Raw genomic sequence first — 22,172 nt, forward strand, 5'->3', positions numbered from 1 at the left:
TAATTGCCCAATTTGATATACTTCGTGCACGCATGCAACATTATATATCATCAGAGAAACTGGACCCAAAAATCTGATATAAATTATTTGCGGATGCAATTATTTATCTGTATATATTTATGTAATGACATTTACTGGGAACTGCTCGTAAAATGGTATGAGTAACAAATAAAATAGATTTTATAAAAAACATTTATATAAATGTCTTTGAAATCATTTATGGGAAGACGATACGCAAATAGATTTGCATGGTGTCCTTAAATAAATGTATTATTACCCATAGTTTAAATCATATTAACAATATAACTTTGATCAACTATATGGTGAAAACCAATCTAATTATATCAAAACAAATAGCACATATATAAAACAAATAACTATCGGACTATGTTTAGTAAAACTCCCAGCTAAATTCATTTTTGTAGAAACATGTTTTTTGCTGTTTCTCAAAAATTTTCTCAAATTTTTGCCTTATAACCGAGGTAAAATAAAACAGCCAGGGTGCAAATTGGTCCAATGTCTTATTTTAATTTTAAAGGAATTTTATAAAATAATAGCTACATCATTTAATCAAGGCAAACTATAAATTTTATGGGTACAATTTTTACAGAGATAACACTGTAAATAACCTTGATCTGATTTTTGCCAGTAATTAATATCAGCAGAGTTAGAATAACTATTTATTCAATTTATCACTTATAAATTGCATTTTTTAAATTAATTCATTATTTCACTTGTTTTTTTATATTTTATTCACCTTTGCCAGGGTAAACGTTTAGTTGGTACTTTTAACCCCACCCAGGCGTAATCTAAAAAAACCTATTGAATTTAATTTGAAACTAGTGGTATATGGCAAATTGCTGGAACTTTTTGCAACGTAACGAAATGTTCGAGAATATAAACTAAATTACAAAGTTGAAATTATTTATTTAAAGTATGTAAGTGAGCTTTAAAACTTCAGAAACTTCAAAAACTTAGAACTTCAGAACTTAAAAAAAAAATTTGAAAAAAATTGAAACGCAATTATTTTGTCAAAACAAGCAGAAAGTTTTTTGAGTCATTCAAAGCGGATGCTTAGAACTCACAAAAATGCAATTTTTGTACATTTAGCTCTGTATCTTTGAAATGGCTGGGCCTGCCTTTCCAAAAAACTAATTACAATTCATTACAAATTGAATGTTTTTTGGGTCATTCAAATCGGATACTCCGTTCTCTCATAAACTGGATTTGTATTTTCTGCACTCTTTGCTCCGTATCTCCGTAACAGATCGGCCTGTCATTGCCAAAAACTAATCAGCACATCTTCCTATCCGTAGGAATCGAATGGTTTTTGGGAAATTGCAAACACGAAACACACACACGCACATCCATTTTTTCTGAGGAATGCCAAAATGTTCAGAAACCTCTAAATCGTGAAGATATGCAAAAACTTTCATTTTCGATTTTCGGCCCATTTCTATAACTTACCCTATGGGAAGTTATTTAACAAAATAGATAAATTTCTCGTAATGATATAGTAAAGTATAATAATAATCAAAATTAGTTAATTAAGAAAACAAATCAGGAACAGAAAAAAATTTTACATGTTTCTTATGACGTGCTTTTAATATGGAGGAAACAATATGACGAACTTTTTTTTTGTTCTGAATCTCTGTTCTATATGATTTGTGTCTCTAATATTGATGCTAAAATATTCAGTGAATGCAAGGTTACTGACTTAATACATAGTTGACATACTATATATGTCTTTTAATTTTTGATCTTGGCTGACATTTGCATAATCATAAAAGAATTTTGAGAACACTTCCTAGTAATTATATCATGAAGTTCATGACGGCTCCATTATAAGATATCGGAAGTCAATAAAAGTCAAAACTTTCAATTAATGAAATTAATTGCACCGACATATGATTAGTGTCTTATAGACTTAAACATCCTAAAATATTATAGATCCATGAAAAGTGATTCATCATTTCATGGATTAATAGATTGTGCCAAAATTTGACGATTACGAAATCTCAATTCTTTCTTTAAATAAGTAAGATGTAATATTTGTAATTGTAACATTGTAACATTGTAATATGTTAGATCAATAAACCCGGAATCCGGAAACTTCATATAGAAATTAACACATTCTATTCTATTTCATACAATCAATGTTTGATACATTGAATAACATTATTCAATGAATAGTATACATTGAAGAGTCTATAAATTATAAAAACCATTCATGTAATGTGTTGGTAATTCTTTTTTAAATGCGTTTATATCTGATCTAATAAAAGTGATGCAAGTGCAAGGCCAAGGTTGTCATATTAATATGCTAATTTTATTAGCAATTGGAGTGAATTAAATTGATCATAAATATCTATTTAAGATTTCACAATAACTTCGAGTATATTATTATGATTAATTCCATAATGACAGTCATATTTGTTATTGTTTATGGTAAATAATTCATTTTTATATATTAACATTCCAAAAGAGTTCTTTACATACAAGAATGGATTGGACTAGTTATGTATAACGAAATATATAATATATTTTTTCGAGAAAATTTTCCATTTTCTTGCTTATAATAATATAAAATATGTATAAAATTTTTTACAACTTTAGTATCGTATTTAAATATTAGATATAGGGTATGCTTGAATATTACTAAAAAATTCAAAGTTGATAATTAATAAAAAATTTACTACTTTTCAGTTAATTAAAAATTTGAATCTTCAATTGTTTTAGAAAATATTAATTTTTGCTTCTCAATATTTAATGCACATAGACGTTTCAGACGATGACCTCCTAAATTAAAATTAATATCCTAATAAATAAATGTTTTTGTGTGAAATTTTCGGCATAAACTAGAAATTAAAAATTACAAAAAACAAATTAACACCGTTTGTTTGAAGAATATAAAAGAGCTCTAGATTTCTAAAAATATTATATATTGAAGAACCATCTCAAAAAGTAGCAATTAAAGTATGAGCTCAGATAAAATCTCTATAAAAAGTATTAATTTGTACTCGTTTTTGCACATTTTTTGTGTTAATTAGAAACTTTGACAATTGTCCATCTGTTTAAAATTTTCTTCATATCTTCAGAACACAATACCAGTTGTCTATTTATGTTTAGATATAATATATTACATTATATATTTATATAATAATAGATAATTTTAAAATGAGTATTTCGATTATTAATCACAATTACCGACAATAAGGATAAATTTAAAGTTATATGCTTATAAATACCTACACAAAAAGGAATGATCAATTATTTTAATTCTACTAATAGATATGTTCATTTTATCAATAAGTTTCTGAAGTATTATCACATTTAACGAATATACTAAAAATCCAAAAACGAGCATTTAACAACAAATGAATATTATTTTTCAGTTAGCTGATCAGATTGATTAAGATTGATATATGAAATATTTATTCCCGCCATATCTATTTGGATCAATATCAAATAAATGTCTGCAAACTTAATGCTCTACTCAAACTACAATATTAAATTTCTTGTTTTTACAGTCTAAATTTTATTTATTTGCTTTCGCATTTAGCTACTTACATTATTTTTATTTTATACCTTTTTCTTTTGAAAACTCTACCTTATATGAGTATAGATATTAATTTACTGAATATTTTGTTTACATATCTATTCAATGCTTAAAACTATAAAATTAATTAGTGGTATATGGCGTCGTGCCTTAAGGCAAATTGCTGGAACTTCCCGTACCGTAACGTAATGTTCGAGGAATATAATGTTTTTATATATATTATTATAAATAATGTAACTTTCATTATTCCAATTTTATATAAAGTAAATAAACAATACTTAATCAAACGGATTTAAAATGAAGAACATTGTCTAATATTTCTAATTAGAAGTATTATAAAAACTTAAATGCAATATAAAAATCATTTATTTGTAGTATACAAGTGATGTTTAGAACTTTAGCTAGAATTAGAATTAAAATCCGAATTATTATTCGATATTCAAAATTTTTTTTTTCAAATCATTAAAATCGGATGCTTAGTCTTGGCACTGCCATTTTTGGCAGGAAATGGCTGGACTTACCTTTGCCAAAATCTATTCAGTTAATTCAGTTCTTTAAAAAACTGACATTTTAAGCACTTGTTTGCTCTATATCTCCGAAGCCGCTGGACCTGTCTTTGTCAAAAACTAATCAGCACCTCTCCTCATCAATTGGAATTGAACCATTCAAATCGGTTAATCCGTACGTCTGAAATCGTCGAAAAATTGTCTACACATACACATACACACACAATCATCCATTTTTTTCTGAGGTATGCCAAAGTGTCCACAAACTTCTGAAATGTAAAGATGTGCAATACATTTCATTTTCGATTTTTGGCCTATTACTATAACTTAACTTCTATATTCTGATCTAATCAATATTCTATTTCTTATTAATCAATATTCATATCGGTTTTCAAACACTCTTTATTTTTAGATACATTTTATTCAATTGTTCTATTTTATTCTATATTTTACAAGAATATAAACCTAATATAATTGGTATAATCAATATAACCGATATTCGAAATTATATACATGCGATATTAAAACTTAGTATTACTCACAGTGTCAGGACTCGATCCTAGTGCCTCTGATATACGAATCCAGCATATCACCACTAATTGTAAGCTTAAGGATTATCTTAGCTTAATAATTATCTTCCCGTAGTGTAAATAAATGCAAAAAAATGAATGAAATGGAAATTTATATTTATCTTTACTTTCAAATGTTTCTGAACATTTGGCATAACTTTGAAAAAATTGATGTATGTGTGTGTGTATGGGTGTGTATGTATGTGCGTATACAATTTTTTGTCGACAATTTTGAGTACAAGGGTCAACCAATTTGAATGTTTTAAAAAACATGCGAATCCTATTGATGAGGAGTCGTCCTGATTAGTTTTTGGCAAAGGCAGGTCCAGCCGTTTTGCAGATACCGAGAAAAATGTGCAAAAAATGGTAATTCACTTTTCGAGAGAACGGAGCGTTTGTTTTGAATGATTCAAAAAACATTTCATAATGAAAAACTCATGAAATTTAACAATAAAACAATAAAGTAACAACAAATGCCATTTGGCAGACAGAAATAATTATTAGACATTATGCACATAAAATTATCACATATTTTAATAACAAATTTTGTTTACATTTTTATGGGTTCCGTACCAATGTTTATCCGTTTAAAAAAATTCAAAATTTCCAAAAGTATAAAGTGAGTTCAATCTTCTCAAAAAGGTAATTTTTTTTCAAAAATTTTCAAAATCTCAATTTTTTTTTTAAATTCTAGAAGAAATTGAATCCTTTTTTGAAACTTTCAAATATAGTTCGGAAAGTTTCAGCAATTTGCCTTAAGGGACGACGCCATGCACCATAGTTTTCGAATTGTATTAGCATATTGAACTTGTACAGTTATAATATGAAAGTAATTACATTGTAATAGTAATATACGTTCAGTCTATTGTTGTGTTTAATATATTACAAAGTCTCACATCTCTACAACAGTTGTTCCTTGACCCGAACCTGTCAAAGCCACATTGACGAGCGGCTGATCTACATCTTGATTCTTCTATTCTAACCTGCTGTAGGATATGATTCATGTGTCGAGAATGTCTATTATTATGACAGACATGTTATTAAATCGATATGTGCACATGTTACATTTTGCACATCATTTCATTGAGATTACAACATAATTGCATACATGTCACTGCACGAGCTCGTGCTCGGTTCACGGCAGATATCTTTTACGACCTTTGCATAGGTGCGGTTGCAATAAAATTTCCTTAAATGATCCTATGGAGGCTATTATTGAACATGTGCTGAAAATAATAGATTTATTGTTCATATAATATGAACCTATTTTACATATATTCTATAAGCACGTGCAATTTCTTAAAATGACGAATATGATGATTTACGATTGTACAAATGATGATGAAGTACCTGATGGCAATCGTTTGTATTTTTTTTCTGTATTTTCGAACTCGCTCAACTTCTATTTCCCTAAAACTGATAAATTTAAAAGCTTTTCAGTAAAAATCAATTTACTAAAAAAATCAAGTTGATTTCTTCTCTCAAAAACTTATTTAAAATTTGTATTTGAACATACTTAGGGGGAAGTCCGCGAGTGCCGGACACCTAAGGTTATTCATAAATAAATCAAAAAAATATTTTGCAAAATGTTTATTTAAATATGACTTATGATAGACAACAAAGGTAAAAATCAAATTAAATTAACAAACACGCAACCTTTGCTAAAAAATAGTACCTAACATTTCAAAATAACCTGCATTGAGCACATATGTAGCCCTCCATACTCTGGAATGTCTGCACATATGTTTTTGACAAATGTTGTTAGATATTGCGTGTAAAACAGCCGTGATTTTGCGCCTAAAACAGCAAAGGGTTGCTCCCGCCGTGGCCGTGTGCTTCACAGGCTGGGCTCGACGTATGACTTGTGTACTCCCCGTGCCCCTCTCACTTGCATTTTGAAATGAAAAGATTTATACCCGCTTAAATAGTACGTTTTAAATAGAGTGTCCGGCGTTAGGTGCCGTCTGGCGTTACGAAACTTCCCCCTACATTGCTTATAAACACACATATACATTTTTCTTGTAAAGTATAGGAAAAAACGTCGTCAAAATATAAAATAAATTTTGTTTACAACGATTTTGTAATTATTAAGCTTACTAGTTACTTACATGATTTTTGTTTTGTAAAAATAAAAACAGAAGAATTTATCCATTGAAAGAATTTTGGAAGTTATATAGAAGAAGTATTCAAAAAAGTTGATAATTGACTCAATTAGAATCGTTTTTATTATTATTATAATAATCACTCAAGTATATAATGAGTAGAGCAAAGTTTAAAGGTCCTCGGGTAGAAAGCTTCATCACCAATATCTCATTAATCAGTAAATAAAGTTAGGAATTTTATAACAATGATATTTGCATGTAAAGGAAAAAGATGTGTGATCAGCAATTGCCTCAAATCAAGCCATGTCGCTATCAGGAGATAAACATGTTTGAAAATCTATAACAAAAGTAACCCAATCGGTGATTACATCAGTTATATCAAAAGTATCTGAATTGTTACATTTTTTTATAAACCATAATAATAAATTGCTCTTAAATAAGTATTTATAAATATATTGATTTGTATTTTTATTTTAGGAAACTTAATTCAATGTCTAGACAAATAACATTTTTTTAATAATTATTTTTTATAATGTAATTAGTGCATCATTCATTATTTACAGGCAAAGAAAAGAAAGAAATTATTTCATCAATAAATAATATGGGAAACAAATCAAAATAATTACACTCAAATAACATAAATCTAAAAAGGCTAAACAAACAATAAAAGTATAACTATAATTGCCAATATAAAAAAATAAGCATTGTCTAAATACATTTGTGTACTATTAAAAATCATTATGAAGATTATTGCTTTTAAACAATGCTGAATAAATTAATCAATATTTTTTTCTCTTATTATATATAAAGATTTAATATGCAAACTTTCAATGAATTGAGAAGAATATTTATGATTAAATATCGATTTTATTATAAAGATAAAAATAAACAAATATACTAGACGTATTATTTTACGATACATAATGATACATATTCATACATAAATGTTTGTGTCATATTTTGAATCATAAGATTGTGAATTTAATTTTATGTTTTTACAATCTTGTGATTAAGAAAATAATACAAATAAAATTCATAAACAATAAATGGTAGATAATCGGAAGATAATAATAATACTATCACAAAATGCAACTTATTAATTTAGGTAATAAACTAAATTAGTTTCTAGTTGTTTATTTTATGCGTAATAGTAATATAATTCTGTGTATCTAGTTAAAATAAAAATTTTCATGAAATTATCTTTATCATCCATAAAAAAATATTAGTTTATATTGTTTCAAATTACTAAAGTGTGTGTCAGTAGCGCAATTCAAACCAACATAAACATTTTGTAATGGTTACAAAATAAAATTCTTAAAAAATCTTAAAGGCACCCCAGTATGTTTCAAATTGGCTGATCCACCAGTTCTCCAATGTGTTCACGGTAATAGAAGAAATCAAAAGGCTTAAATCTAAGTACAAAACTAAACTTGAATATCATCCGAACCAACTTGCAAATGAATTGCTTTCCTCGAGCATTCAGAAGAACAAACCTTTTAGATTTATTTAGTATATTAACGTGTAATGTACACTTATTTAAACTTTTTCGTATTTTATTTTATCCATTTTTATACTTAAAATGACTTCCACTGGGTACTATTTTAAAATCTTATATCTACACATTTGTCACCAAAATTACTGAATGTCTTACCAGACATATGGCAATTATATGGAAATAATCTAAAGTATGTGTATTATTATGCAAGCATATTTTCTTATGAAGTATATACCATCTGATTTAGAAATTTACTGATTTTTCTAATTTTTTCAGGTAGTCATCTCACAAGAAAAACTCCGCCTGCATACGCGGATGGAGTGTATGCACTCGCAGGACAAGGCAGGCCCAGTCCTAGGAGGCTCAGCAGGTTATTCATGAAAGGGCAGGATGGCCTTGCATCGAAAATGAATAGGACTGCGCTTCTGGCGTTTTTTGGTGGGTTTTAGTAATAAAGTTAATAGAATTTTGCATTGACGAAGTAAACTATTATAGTTTCAATTATCCAGTTGTAGTCCAGTCATTATAGTAAGTTCACCTCGAAGTTCGAGATATCCAGCTGTAAGTCTGCAAATACTTGTATATTAACACTGAGAAGTTGTCTCAAAACCTGCATATGGTAGGATATGCCTAAGATATGTAGGTTTTGATACAGTTTTTTAGTGTCAATATACAAGTATTTACAGACTTACAGATGGGTATCTCGAATTCCGAGATTCTTGCCTAATTTAAGCTTAAATGACTGGACTATTATCTGTGTCGGCCATATGGAACAATGTACCACCACTCTTGATTTGAAATAAATTACAACTATTTTCTTTAATTGGCCTAAGATCTTAAAATTTGAGAATTCGTTTCGTTTTTTTTTTGAAAAAAGGCAATCTAAATATTCAATAGTCAAAGATTTATACGCATGACGAATATACTTATCAATATACAAAATTTTGCCACTTTTTTATGGCAAGTATAATCGTCAATTACAGTTGACTGGTTAAATAACTAGTTAATAACAATTCGAAATAAAATCGCTGCAACTTTTTTTCATAAAAATTAGTAGAGGAATAAATTAATATATAAATTGACATTTAACATTCACAAGAAAATAGTGCCAACAGAATTTTTGAAGCAGTCACAGTTTTTAATATTGGAAAATTTTAGTTTTTATGAATTTTCTGAAAGTTTGAATATTGGTTTGATGTGAATTATTTATATATTTTTAACTTTCCAAAGGTGAAGCTTTCGCATAAAAATCAAATTTTGAAGCCATTCTGAATTGTTTGAGACCCTAATTGGAAAATTATGTTTATGTGTATGTATATTACTGAAGAAGTTTTCTCAAAAGCGGCTCTACCGATTTCAACAATTCAACATGATATTTATCATGTCAGTCTGATGCTAAAAAGTTCTACATGAGCCATGTCAAACAAATATGCCTGATATACGTGACGTGATCGAAAAAAAAGTTTTAAGATATGTTAATATCAGTCATATATATGTTCACAAAAAGTGTTTTTGCCATGAATTTTCAAAACAAAAATTTAACTAAATTATTTAATAAAGTTACCATGGCCTATGTAATTTTTTTCTGACATTATTGTGGCGATGAACGTGTTAAAAGCTGTTCAATGAAACTCGATATATACTAGAGTTGATTGATTGGTTTTGCGAGTTTTTCAATCATCAAAATTTGCAAAAATGCAGGGCCACGTCAACATTTTTAGACTTCTATTTTCACAATTTTTAAAGCTGCTAAATTTATGATTGTATTTATTATGTCGATTATTCACACATACAGGAAGGTTTTTGCCCGATATTTTTTTGGCACCTTCACGAAAGTAAAATTTACAAAAAACATATTTTAAAAACCATTTTTTACTTCAATAATAGTTTTAGTAAATTTCTTTGGTGAAAAAATAATACTAGTTAGTAATTTAATTTTAGTAAGGATCTGATAAACGATCAGATTTTAGTCTTTTTCGTTTTGTATTCCTCTAAAATTTTATTCAATTTTTATACCCCCTTTTTCGATTTTGATACTCCAAGTCAGATGAAAATACCTCTCTCTTACAACAAAAAATTCTGATGATAATTATCTTCATTAAATGGAAAAACATTTTACTGCAACATTGTGGTTTCTGAAATTATTTTTATCACTTGGGTTTCTCTCTTATGTTAAAGTATTCAAATAAATAAAAAATGTAAAAATAAAATTTTATAACAATTCTCATTTGTTCTTCATCATATTAAAATTCCCACACGTCTCTGAATAGTGAATAGTTCAAGTTTCGCTATTAAATCGTATGTAAAGCTGACAGTCAATAACTGCATGTGAAAAAATCTTATTGTTCTACCGTTATGCTATTTTGTAACTATTAACGGTATGCATTCGTGTGCAATAAATAATTATAGTGAAAAATCTACAGACACCATATACGTGAAAGGTTTTTCCTTTTGAATTTGCATGACAAAGAGCTCCTAGAATACTAATTGTGATTTAGATCTCGCATAGATGTTTCTATTAGATAATACCGCGTGAATAATGATGTCTTGTTATGATTTCACTTTCTAATTTATTCCGTCTTCTGTTCGAGATATATTTATATAGGGGATTTGGGGGCTATTTGTAACAGGGGTAACTAGCAACAGAATTTCAATGGGATTTTAAACTAAATAAGAACTAGTGGTGCATGGCATCGTGCCTTAATGCAAATTGCTGGAGCTTTCCGTGCAAAAAACTAAATTCAAAACTTTACAAAACTTTGAATAAAATAAATTTTTGAGAAATTTTAAAATTTTTGAAAAATATTAACTTTTTGAAAAATTTGAGTTTTTTTATATTTTGATTTTTTTTGTTTTTTGATTTTTTTTTTTGAAAATTTTGAACATTTTTTGAAGCAATCTCGCTGCATAGCTGATTTAGAGTCGAAATATCAAAGCGCCTAAATATTGGTACGGAACCCATATAAATGCACACAAAATTTGTACTTATTATTATAATCTTTATATAATATCTGATAATATGTATGTACATATATCTAATGTGGATTGTTGACCTATCTCCGGAGACACTGCACCTGCCTTTACAAACATTTTACCATTTGTTAATTTCGCCAATACAAGTAAAATGTAAAAATCGTCGACGAAAATTTGTATTTGCACACACACACAAACATTCATTTTTTCTAAGGTATGCCAAAATGTTCAGAAATCTCTGAAACTTAAAGATTCATAAAAATATTCATTTTCGATTTTTTTGCGATTACTATAACGTACCCTACGGGAAGTTGAAAATTTTGTTCATTGGGCATGTAAACCGTCCTATCTAATATTGTCGTAGCTACTTTCCTGCTGGCCGACGCAGTAAACAGAACTGTGCAGGTCCGTCATTTTTGACATGCAATATAAAATTGATTTATCACAAAATTGCGGTTGGCATTATTATTATCGACTAATAATTCTCAGTATCTTATTTTATTCCAAATTCATCATTCTTTGATAATGTGTAACAAATTTTGTGATTGCTAAATTGTAGAATTAGTTAACTTGATTGATTTAAAAAAATCACACTTGGCGTTAGTTGAAACAAAACTTTGGGGCTAGTTGTGACATACAGAAAATATATACAGATTCAAAAGTGATGAAAATTAAATGGAATACATATATATTTTTTGTAAGATGTGGCAAATGTAAATTGTGTTGCAGGAGGCACTATATCTTTTATTTATAGTAAAATATTGATTGTAGGTTACGGTGATTTTTGATAAAAATGTATATTGCAGAAGACAATATATATTATTTTGTTTGTATTAATTATAGTTTCCGTTGTTGAATAGAATTACTTAGAAACAAATCAATTTTCAGTAAATAATAGAAATTATTCACATTTTCTTATTGTGTGTTACAACTATCCCTAAACACGGGGTAAGTTGTAATACAGCACTTTTTCTGAAAGATGATTAATTAAAAAATAATAAACAGCAGCAGTGGAATTAGTTGCAGTAACAACCCATCTTTATTTTGTAAAAATATTATCAGATCTTAAGATATATATTTAAAAACTGTTACAATAAGCCCCTACCTCCCTATATATATATATATATATATATATATATATATATATATATATATATATATATATATATTCAATCAATCAATCTATTAATCGAGACATGAATACAATCATCATTTTTTGCTGCTTTTGAACTCTACAACATATAAAAGAGTTTTAGTGTCACATTAAAATTATTATTTGTAATCTAAACATTTAATAATAGTAGATGTCGGGTATTAGACTGATAGGTAAAGTGATATGAATGACTTGGCATATTTTTCAATTAATAAACAACTTTTGTAAGTGCAAAATTACACATATGATTGAATCATGTCATTTAAATAAATTCAATGGAAATTTAGATTGTAAGATAAATTGATATTCTAATTGCTGGCGTAATTTTGATAATATTACTTTTGTTGTCAATGATTTAGTCTTTTTACTTTTACGAAACTTGGATGAGTTAAATTTTGTAGATGTAGATAGATGAAGTATGATGATACTAGGATAGCGTGACTTCCTTTAAAAAATTGTACTCAAAATTAATTATAAAGCTAGCAAAATAATATTAGTTATTGAAATTAACTGATTTAGAAATATCATAAAAACTTTGAAGTTTTTAAAATTTGGTAGTGTTAATAATGACGTGTCCTTCAATTTTGTAAAATAGATAGATAGATAAAGATATATATTTCAATAATTATGAATGTGTGCATAACACTTTCGATTTTGTTCGGATTTCTACCCACATGCATATCATCCTTCATATCTGTTCTATCAATACAATAATAATTATTTTAAATATAAAAAGTGTGATACAATAGTGTGACAAAAAAGGAGGAAATTGAAATTTTTCCCCAAAAAAATCACATAATATTTATAATTATAAATGATTATACTAAAAGAAAAACAAAACAAAAAATTTATTTGCTCTGAAAAGAAATCGGTAATTTTGCAAAAAAAAATTGCTTTTCATATTATCTTTTAATATTATTTTTTTAATAATAGATAACAATTTCCAATAGTGCACTTTGTCACTGCTAGACATTTTTTTTTACTGCTTTTGCTATAATATAATATTATATTAGGCCAGGTCGTGACTTCGGAAATCGTGATGGCATCCGAGAGTGGATGTCCTATCGAGATGCACAGGATAGAAATTGATCGCTGTGACGAAATGTATGATCCAGAGTGCCGAGGCGATCGCTACATACCTTTCCATCGGGCGGCCTACGACCGGAGGACGGGCATGAGTCCCAATATGCCTAGGGAACAGGTAAATGATTAAATAACTACATATATATATATATATATATATATATATAATATTTAAATAATGGTAAAGATTTGACCAGGGCTTTTTATATTTAACCCGATACCCTTTGCAGTAGGGGGTATAAATTGTTACACGCCCCTGTAATTAGATAGAAATAGTATAAATAAATACCTGTGAGTTATAATAACTGAAAGACTATCAAAAGTAATAAGAGGAGAAGTAGAGTAAAAGATCAATATATATCATTAATTAAATCGTTGTTTTATTCGCCTTTCTTATGGTGACGGAATATTTATAATTTACAGTTCACTTACTATCTAATTGATGATTATAGGATCAATTAGAAAATTATCACCAGCAATTAGAAAGTGAGGTTTTCTATAAGCTATTGTACTAATTTTTAGAACTCCAGTAATAGTACTGGAGTTCTATACACATGAGGTAATGGAAGTCACCACGGTGGAATATTTTATTTTACTGCATTAAATCGAAGAAGTGCGTCTTCTTCAATCTTCTAATAGCTTTTGGTACTAATATAGGAATTAATACAGAGTTCTTATTATAGATGATCTTTTCGATATGTTTTAATAACTCTATTGTAAACAAAGGAAAATTGTTTGAGCTTTCTCTTAGCTTAGTGGTTAGAGCTATGGGTTTCCAATAAGAAATTCGTAGCTCATTAGAAATAGGAATTGGGAGTTCCAAGTACCATACACGCTTTGGACACCTGTATTGACATCAATTTTCACTTGAAAATGTAGATAACAATATATTTTCAAGTACAAATAGTCTTTTCTTGACATTGTTGCAACCAATGGAGTATTAAAATTTCTAAGAGTAAAAGAAATATAAAGAATAGTAAAAGAGATAGTGCAACATCTGAGTTGCCATCTGTAGAAGGAATTTATTAAAAAGTCATCACATTACCTCATAGGACTCATTAAGTTGTGATTGCTAATAATAATTAATATAGTTACAAAAAAAAAATTGTTTGCATTTTTGATATATTTAACTTAACTTTGGTTTGTTAGTTTCAGTTAGAAGTTTTAGTTTTCTAGTTAAGTAATTTCTTTCCAATTAGCAGTAAAAAATAATGTTGTGAAGAAAAGTCTAGAACTGGTTTTGCAATTGCTTTTCTATAAATTTCAATTGCAAAACGTGATACAATCTTTTATTATAATTGCTATTTAATCGAAAACTTATTAACTGAATTAAAACATTAAACTTATTTCATACATTAAGTACACTATGCAATAAGTATTTCATAATATAAATTAAATTAAATTAATTTTATTATTTTGATTTTTTTCGAAGATCTTTCTAATCTTTTATTAACTAAGAATTGTTGAGTCTTTAGGCTTTAAGCTTTCGAGAATTAGATTCTTAGAAATTTTAGAATTTTAGAACTTCTGGATTCTAGAGGGTAATTTTTCTGTTTGTTATATAAAAGTTGTCAATATATGAATCTTATAATTATTTGTAAAGTTTATATTATTATCAAGTTTATATATTATTTTATAATTTATTATATTCATTAATATTTTTTATTTCTGTAATAATTGAACTTCTAAGTATGGATAGAATACTGTTTTGTGGAAATATTTATTATAAAATGTTGAATTATGTGCAAAAGAGTACAAAGTTAGACAAAAGTAAATGCTCCGTAAACTGAAAAATATCTGTAACACATTTCTTGTAGTTCAGACATAAAATTTTTTCTATAATCCATTTCAAAAGGTAGTTACGTTTTTTATCAAGTCTCATCCAAAACCAACAACATGTGTATTCTGTACAAATTCGTTTGCAAAACAAATATGCTGGTTTCGGCTCGACTTTCCATGTTATTGCAATCATCATTAATCATTTTTTGTTAAATTGATTCGATTAAGACAGAAAAAAAATATTATGAGCTCGAAAGAACTCTGAAGCAAATAACGAAAGTTGTCCAAGATATCATCAATATATAAGTAATTATTTTACAATTGATTCACTTACCGCTCTATTACTGTACTATATATTTGGCCGCCCGAAAATTTATTGTGTGATGAATGTCTAAGGTCGTCTTGTATGTTATACCGTACGTTTATTGCCAATATTATATTATTGACAACCAAATTAATCATTTCGTATTGAGATACGTCAATCAATATGTCACTCAGTCATTGACGGTGCGTGCGGCAGCTTGCAATAACACTTGCGTACATTTCGATTATTGCAGAAACACGTCTTTCACTCGTTATTGGACTGAAAGGGCCAATTGAAGTCGAAGAGCTGGTGATTTTAAATATATTTAACAACTTTAATTTAGTTTTATAGGGCCATGTACTTATTTGAGGCATCCAATTTTTTTTTTTCAAGGAAAAGACCCTTTAACAACTTGTATATTCTCTGTACTTTCTCTTGTTACGTAAGTGGTCATTTATTTCAACTGATTTTCTTTACAATCTTTTTAGTCATTCGAGTTTCAGCAGGTACTCGTAATGTAAAACGAGTCCAATGCAGATTTTATTACTTTAAATGTCTCATATTCTTTATAAGGTTTCCGTACTTCTTGAGCCTTTTCGACTAAGTTATTTTTGTATCAAATACTGATTCTAATTTTTCTAATGTATTGAGAAACTTTATATTTATTGACAGCCTTTAGTATGAATATTTTCAATTATGTACTTTCATAAATAATAATTTGGTCTTCATGTGTTCAAGAAAACATTGTCGAATATTGAGAAGATTTTTTGGCAATGATTCATAAAAAAAATTTATGGCATCGTGCATTGAGGCAAATTGCTGGAACACACATACGTACAGATATCAATTTTTTCTTAGACATACCAAAATGTTCAGAAAGTGATCAATAATCTATACACATGATTATTTATTCGAAATTCAAAAAAAAATTTAATAATTTAAGATTAAACTTTAGTTTCGAAGTGCTTTAAATAATAATGTGATTACTTGTAAAATATTCAAAAATATATGCTTATTTCAATTGCATTATGGAATTACATTGTTCAATAAAAATTGCATATGGTTTGAAAATGCCTTGTTAAATTTCATTGCTTAAAATATTATATTTCTCATTGATTGAAATGTACTAACTTATCACGTTATTATATCATTAATATATCAAATATTGAACAAAAATTCTATATTTATATTCTGCATATGTTCTATCTAAAGCGCTGCTTCAATTATAAATTTTAATCAAAAATTCAATTTTAACATTATAATTATATAAACAAAATAAATTTTCAAATATTGTTTTTTACAATTTAATTGTCTAATGTAACATATGCTTAATTCAAATTTAGCTAAAATTATGAAATTAGTAATTGGATAGAACGATAAATAATAGACCCAAAGTTATATCTAAAGTGTGCATGGAAAATTTGCTTCACTGTACTATAGCTTTTAGTTGTCCACAATTAAATTCAAAGTAACTTTTAAGTAAATGGGCAAAAAAATTATTTCATCCTGACTTTTGTCATCTGAAGATAAGAAAGTATTCGTAAAATGTTTCTTAGCTCTCTTACCATTCGATATGTGTACGAGTAACAAATGATTGTCGGAATCCAAATCCGTTTTATCGAAGGATCGACGTATTGGCCCGGACGTCAAAAGTGCAATGATGGAATATTGTACGATTTTATGGCTTAAAAAATGAACTGGATAAGTTTTTGGACGTATTACTTTCAACTTAGCTTGATAAAATTATCCCTGAAGATATGCGACATGAGGATTTTAATGGTTTTTGGATGGTGACAAGAAACAACATGAAATATTTAAAACGTTGAACAATGATGCCACAAGCTCATTTGCTTAACTTTTTTATCTTCTGATGCCATAATTTGATTATTATATATAGATAGTATTTTCTAATTTTCAGTTGATATTTTTTGTTGAAACACTATATAAAGAATAGTAATTCACGCCCTTATTAAGAATTTATATGTTTTTTTAAATTTATGAAGTGTAGGTCTAACTATAGATTTTATACATTATTTTGAATAGGCGCTTGGAACTTCTCACATACTGTTTTACAACATCAAATTAAAAATATATCATACTCGTAAATACGTATTAGAAAAATTTTAAATTATAAAAATATATCTTAATGGTCAACAAAAGTTCATAGAAATTATTAATTTCATCAGTTTTTGCTAAGATAACAAAAAAGTAGGTGTGAGTAGCACTTTGTTTGAGGCGAGTGTAAATGTATCTTATTCAATTGTAATGTATTATATTAAATTTTTGACACGGCTCATTAATCAAAACCCTAATATTTTTTTTAAATAAGCTACTTTTCAAAGAGGTTCGTATTTTGCTTCGTAATATATTAGGCATGCGTAAAGAATATAAATTTTAGCATCGTACAGAATATCGAGAACGTCAAAAAAGTCCAATAGCTAATTACGAAAAAACTTCTTTGCCGATCTTTACCAAAAACTAATAAGCACGATTCTTAAATAATTTCTTACTAAAAGTTTTGCTAAAGAAAAATTTCGGAATCAGTTCAGAATTTTGAGCGAAAAGTATAGATGAATAACTTTACAATTTTCTATTAACTCTAAAGTAATTATTCGGCAGATCATCTCGCAAATGTTTTTGGGATTTTCAAATTAATTTGTTTTTTTTTCGTTTTTTAATCCGTGTAGCTTTTTGAGGAAACGCTGAGAATGGTTACTTTTTTTTGCTTTGCTCACATGCATACTTTCTTCAAAGTTTTTCTTCGGTAAGTTAAATATGATAGTTTAGCTTTCATTTTTTCTTGGTCCTTATATTTTCGGTAAAACAGCATTTTCCAAATATTTGGATTCTGTTTCTTCGACTCCCACTCTGAAGACTTGGAACTAAAAATTATCAGGAAGCATTCTTATACATAGAGCTAACAAAGAAAATATAGAACGCAATAAGTTTTCTGAAGTACAATAATCATGATTGCTTCTCTGATTATAACACTAACTTGCCATCATCTAGATCACTTAATAAAATAATAATACCACTTTACATATCCAGATCATATCGATAACTTTCTAATGATATCAATTGCGTCAAGGTTTGTTACAATCTAGCCTAGAATCTCCTAAATACTTTTATGGTGTCATAAATTCTCCATTGTTCGCTCGTCCGGAGATTGATTCAGATTTGTATTTGGAATTCGCATTGATTTCTCTTCACATACTACATGACACTTGAATCTGTTCGCTTTCGCTTCAATTCTGATTGCGTTACTTTCGATCGCAACAATAAACAATGCTCCAATAATAATAATAATGAAATGTCAGGTGGCCGAAGGAAAAGAGGATAATTAAATCATGTCGAAAGCCAATTTTAAAATTCATATTTTTTACAACGTGATCGATAGTCGATTCCGAAGAGTAATTATATCGCGCCTTGTTTTACTTTCTTCTTCGCTCCTGTAATTACATTTGATGTATGCGATTGGAAATTGTTTAAAATTTGGTAAACAGAATTAACCTGCGCCTCAAAAGGGATTAATTAAAATACCTTTTGTAACTTGATAATTAATTGAAAAGTTCATTAATCTCAAGATGTTTTTGCATATGGCACCGTGAACCAAAACCAATATGTTCGCAATATTATATATTTATATATAATACATGGCCGGTCCTGGGGTCTTCAGCAAAATGAAATTTTCATTCATTTTTATCGTAAGTATGATATTAATATTTTGGTTTTGAAATATTTTACTTATTTAGTATGCTATATTTTCTATTGAGCAAATCATACCAAGAGAGCAAAAAGCTAGCCTTTCATTTATAAACATAACACTCGTATTTCATGCTGGATATTTAAAATTTTAATTTAATTTATTTTTTCATTATTTATTGCAATATCCAAAATTGCATCGTAAACTTCTTCTTACTCATATCGTAAGGGCCGACCTGTATTTATCTTTACTTTCCCATCAGATTTTGAGCATCAGATAGTTGTTTTAAAGTTAAGTTTTTAACGTATTTTAAAAGTATTGTTCAAAGATTAGTAAAAAATGCAAAAAATAACATATTTCTTGAACTATATTGATATAAAAAATATCTAATTATACTTGTATCTTTATTATTTCTACATAGTTAATAATCAGAGTATGAACACCACTATGTATAAAAAAAAGCTCAAAGATTTTTCTTCCAAAGTAAATTTTGCTTCCATTTTTCATATTTTCTTCATTTCCATGGCTTCAAAATTCAAAGTTCATCAGATGCGAAACTTTTGCAATAATAACAAAAGTTTCAATTTAATTTCTCGGAACAAATAAGCCAATTAAGCACTGGTTCTCCATTTTTCATTTTTTTATTATAATCTGTATCTATTTTCTAAAAAAGTTTCATTTCAACTAGTTAAATACATTATTATAATCTATTAAGTACTCTTGATTTTATATTGAGAAAAATAAATAATATATTATACATTTTATTTCCGAATCTCGTTTTGGCGCCCCCTAAGGCTTGCTAAAGGTCTGGGGGTAAAAAGGTACACTTTATTTTTAACAACAATATTTGAAATTAGAGGGAAAAGACGAATAGCCAGCCGTCACCTTGGTTCTTACGACGTGACTGTTGGAAAATAATCAAAAAGGTTTAAAAATCTACAACAAAAGTTTTTTATTTCGTTGTCAGTTTTTCAGCTGTGAACATTGTTGTTTGGTTTATGAGCCTTTAATATAATTTATATAAAATTATATTATTATTTATATATAATTATAATTAATCATAATTATTTTAAAAGATGTATTGTTAATTTTAATTTAGATTTCACCGTTTTTTTTCATGTGACCTCTATAAAAGCTTACACCTGGGTGGTGAAGTATAAAGGTTCAATTAAACCATTAAAGATAGTAAATAAAAATAGGAATTGTACGAGATTTAATTTAAATACATAGTTACTTCAATTCTGCTGATAAATATTGCTGACAAAATGCCAGATCAAGGTTATTTTACTAGATCAAGGTTTTAAGTTATCTTTGTAAAATATGTATCTACGAAATTGATATTTTGCATTTGTTGAATAATGTAGCTACTATTTTGTCAAAGCTTTTTAAAATTAAAAATAAGACAATGGATATTTGCATGTTTGCCACCTGGATGTTGCATTTTACCTGGCCTATGGGGTAAAATTAAACAGATGACAAATTTTATAAAACCTTCTAAAACAAGCTAACTTCTAAAATCAAAGTTTTACCTTGCGTACTTCAGGTAATGAAAAAAAAATTATCGATTTTCAATTTTCTTATATTATCCAAATGTCGAATAGCTTACAAGAGCGATTATTTTCTAGACTTATAACTATAGATTGTACCTAATGAAAACTTATTCTTAAATTGACAGTGTGATGCGATATATATTTGTCAGAACGATATGATTTTAAAGTGACTTTTGTTAAAAAGTTAACAATACAAGTCCAAAAATGATCAGTATTACCTACCAGATTCTTGATTTTTTAATAAATAAAAAAGTATTTCATAAACCAGAGACGAAATGCTAAATTTTGCTCGATGTACATGTTGAAGGGATATTAATTATTGGATCTTTTCTGATATGTAAAAACTAACACGTTTTTAAGAATTATTGATTTTATTTTAAATAATAGCTTACATAGTTGAATACTAATTATGTATTATGCTTTTTTATCTATGATACTAAGTGTGTCCTTGATGGCGGTTCCATCATAACTGAGGACAATCCCGCTCAATAATAATTCGTTTTACCTGATTCGGCCCTTATTGTATGAATAAGTTTTGTTTATAAAAGTTTTATGTTAATGTTGGATTTGGCACTGAACTTACAAACTTGAAATTACAAACTTATATCAATATGGGATCTGATAACATAAGATATTAATTAATACATAATAGTTCTCAACAATATGTATATAATATTTTCTTGAAGTTTGCTTTGTTTAGGAAACGCACTATTTTCGATTTTTAATTCTGAACATTTTGAGTACTGTTATTTTATTTGTAATATAACACTAGTGCTATCTTTTTAATTAAGTTTTTTGGGTTCAGGTTACTTTGAAAATTTTGTAAAAAAACATTTTGAAAATACAGGTGAATGAATAATAAATAAATAATAAATAAATAATAAATAATAAATATTTTCATGAATTTTAAAACAAGTCCGAATTTCAAATTATTTCGCTCATCAAAAATATCAACATTTTTAGCAATTTGCCTTTATCGATAAATATAATTTCAGATAAATCAGATGACCTCCTGGATAGATGGTAGCTTCATATATAGCAGCAGCGAGCCATGGTTGAATGCCATGCGTTCTTTTCACAATGGCACATTGCTTGGCGAAGAGACGTCTCATGGCACCATGCCGATTCGAAATACATATGAGGGTGCCATTATTTAATAATCCGTTCCTCACGTATGAGAATGCTGAGTCATTTTCGATTTCGAAGTGATAAGTTAATTAAAAAAATAACTAGTTGTAACTTAAGTAGCATTTTGCCTTAAAGCAAGACAGAATTACTTCTCGATACGTTGTATACATAATCAAATAAATTAGCTACTTAACTATTTATGAAATATTTAACTATTTATTTCGGAAAAAATATTTTTACTTTCAAACTTAAAATTTCAAGGCTTTTA

At 27.7% G+C, this 22,172-nt stretch overlaps 1 protein-coding gene across 1 annotated transcript in view; it reads left to right on the plus strand.

The window, feature by feature from the left end:
• Window positions 1–22,172, plus strand: part of LOC113386970 (dual oxidase-like) — a 186,136-nt gene that overhangs the window by 83,182 nt on the left and 80,782 nt on the right.

Source organism: Ctenocephalides felis, unplaced genomic scaffold (genome assembly GCF_003426905.1).
Source record: "Ctenocephalides felis isolate EL2017-DRISC unplaced genomic scaffold, ASM342690v1 CF-g0.4_SCAFFOLD_03571, whole genome shotgun sequence".
NCBI lineage: Eukaryota > Metazoa > Arthropoda > Insecta > Siphonaptera > Pulicidae > Ctenocephalides > Ctenocephalides felis.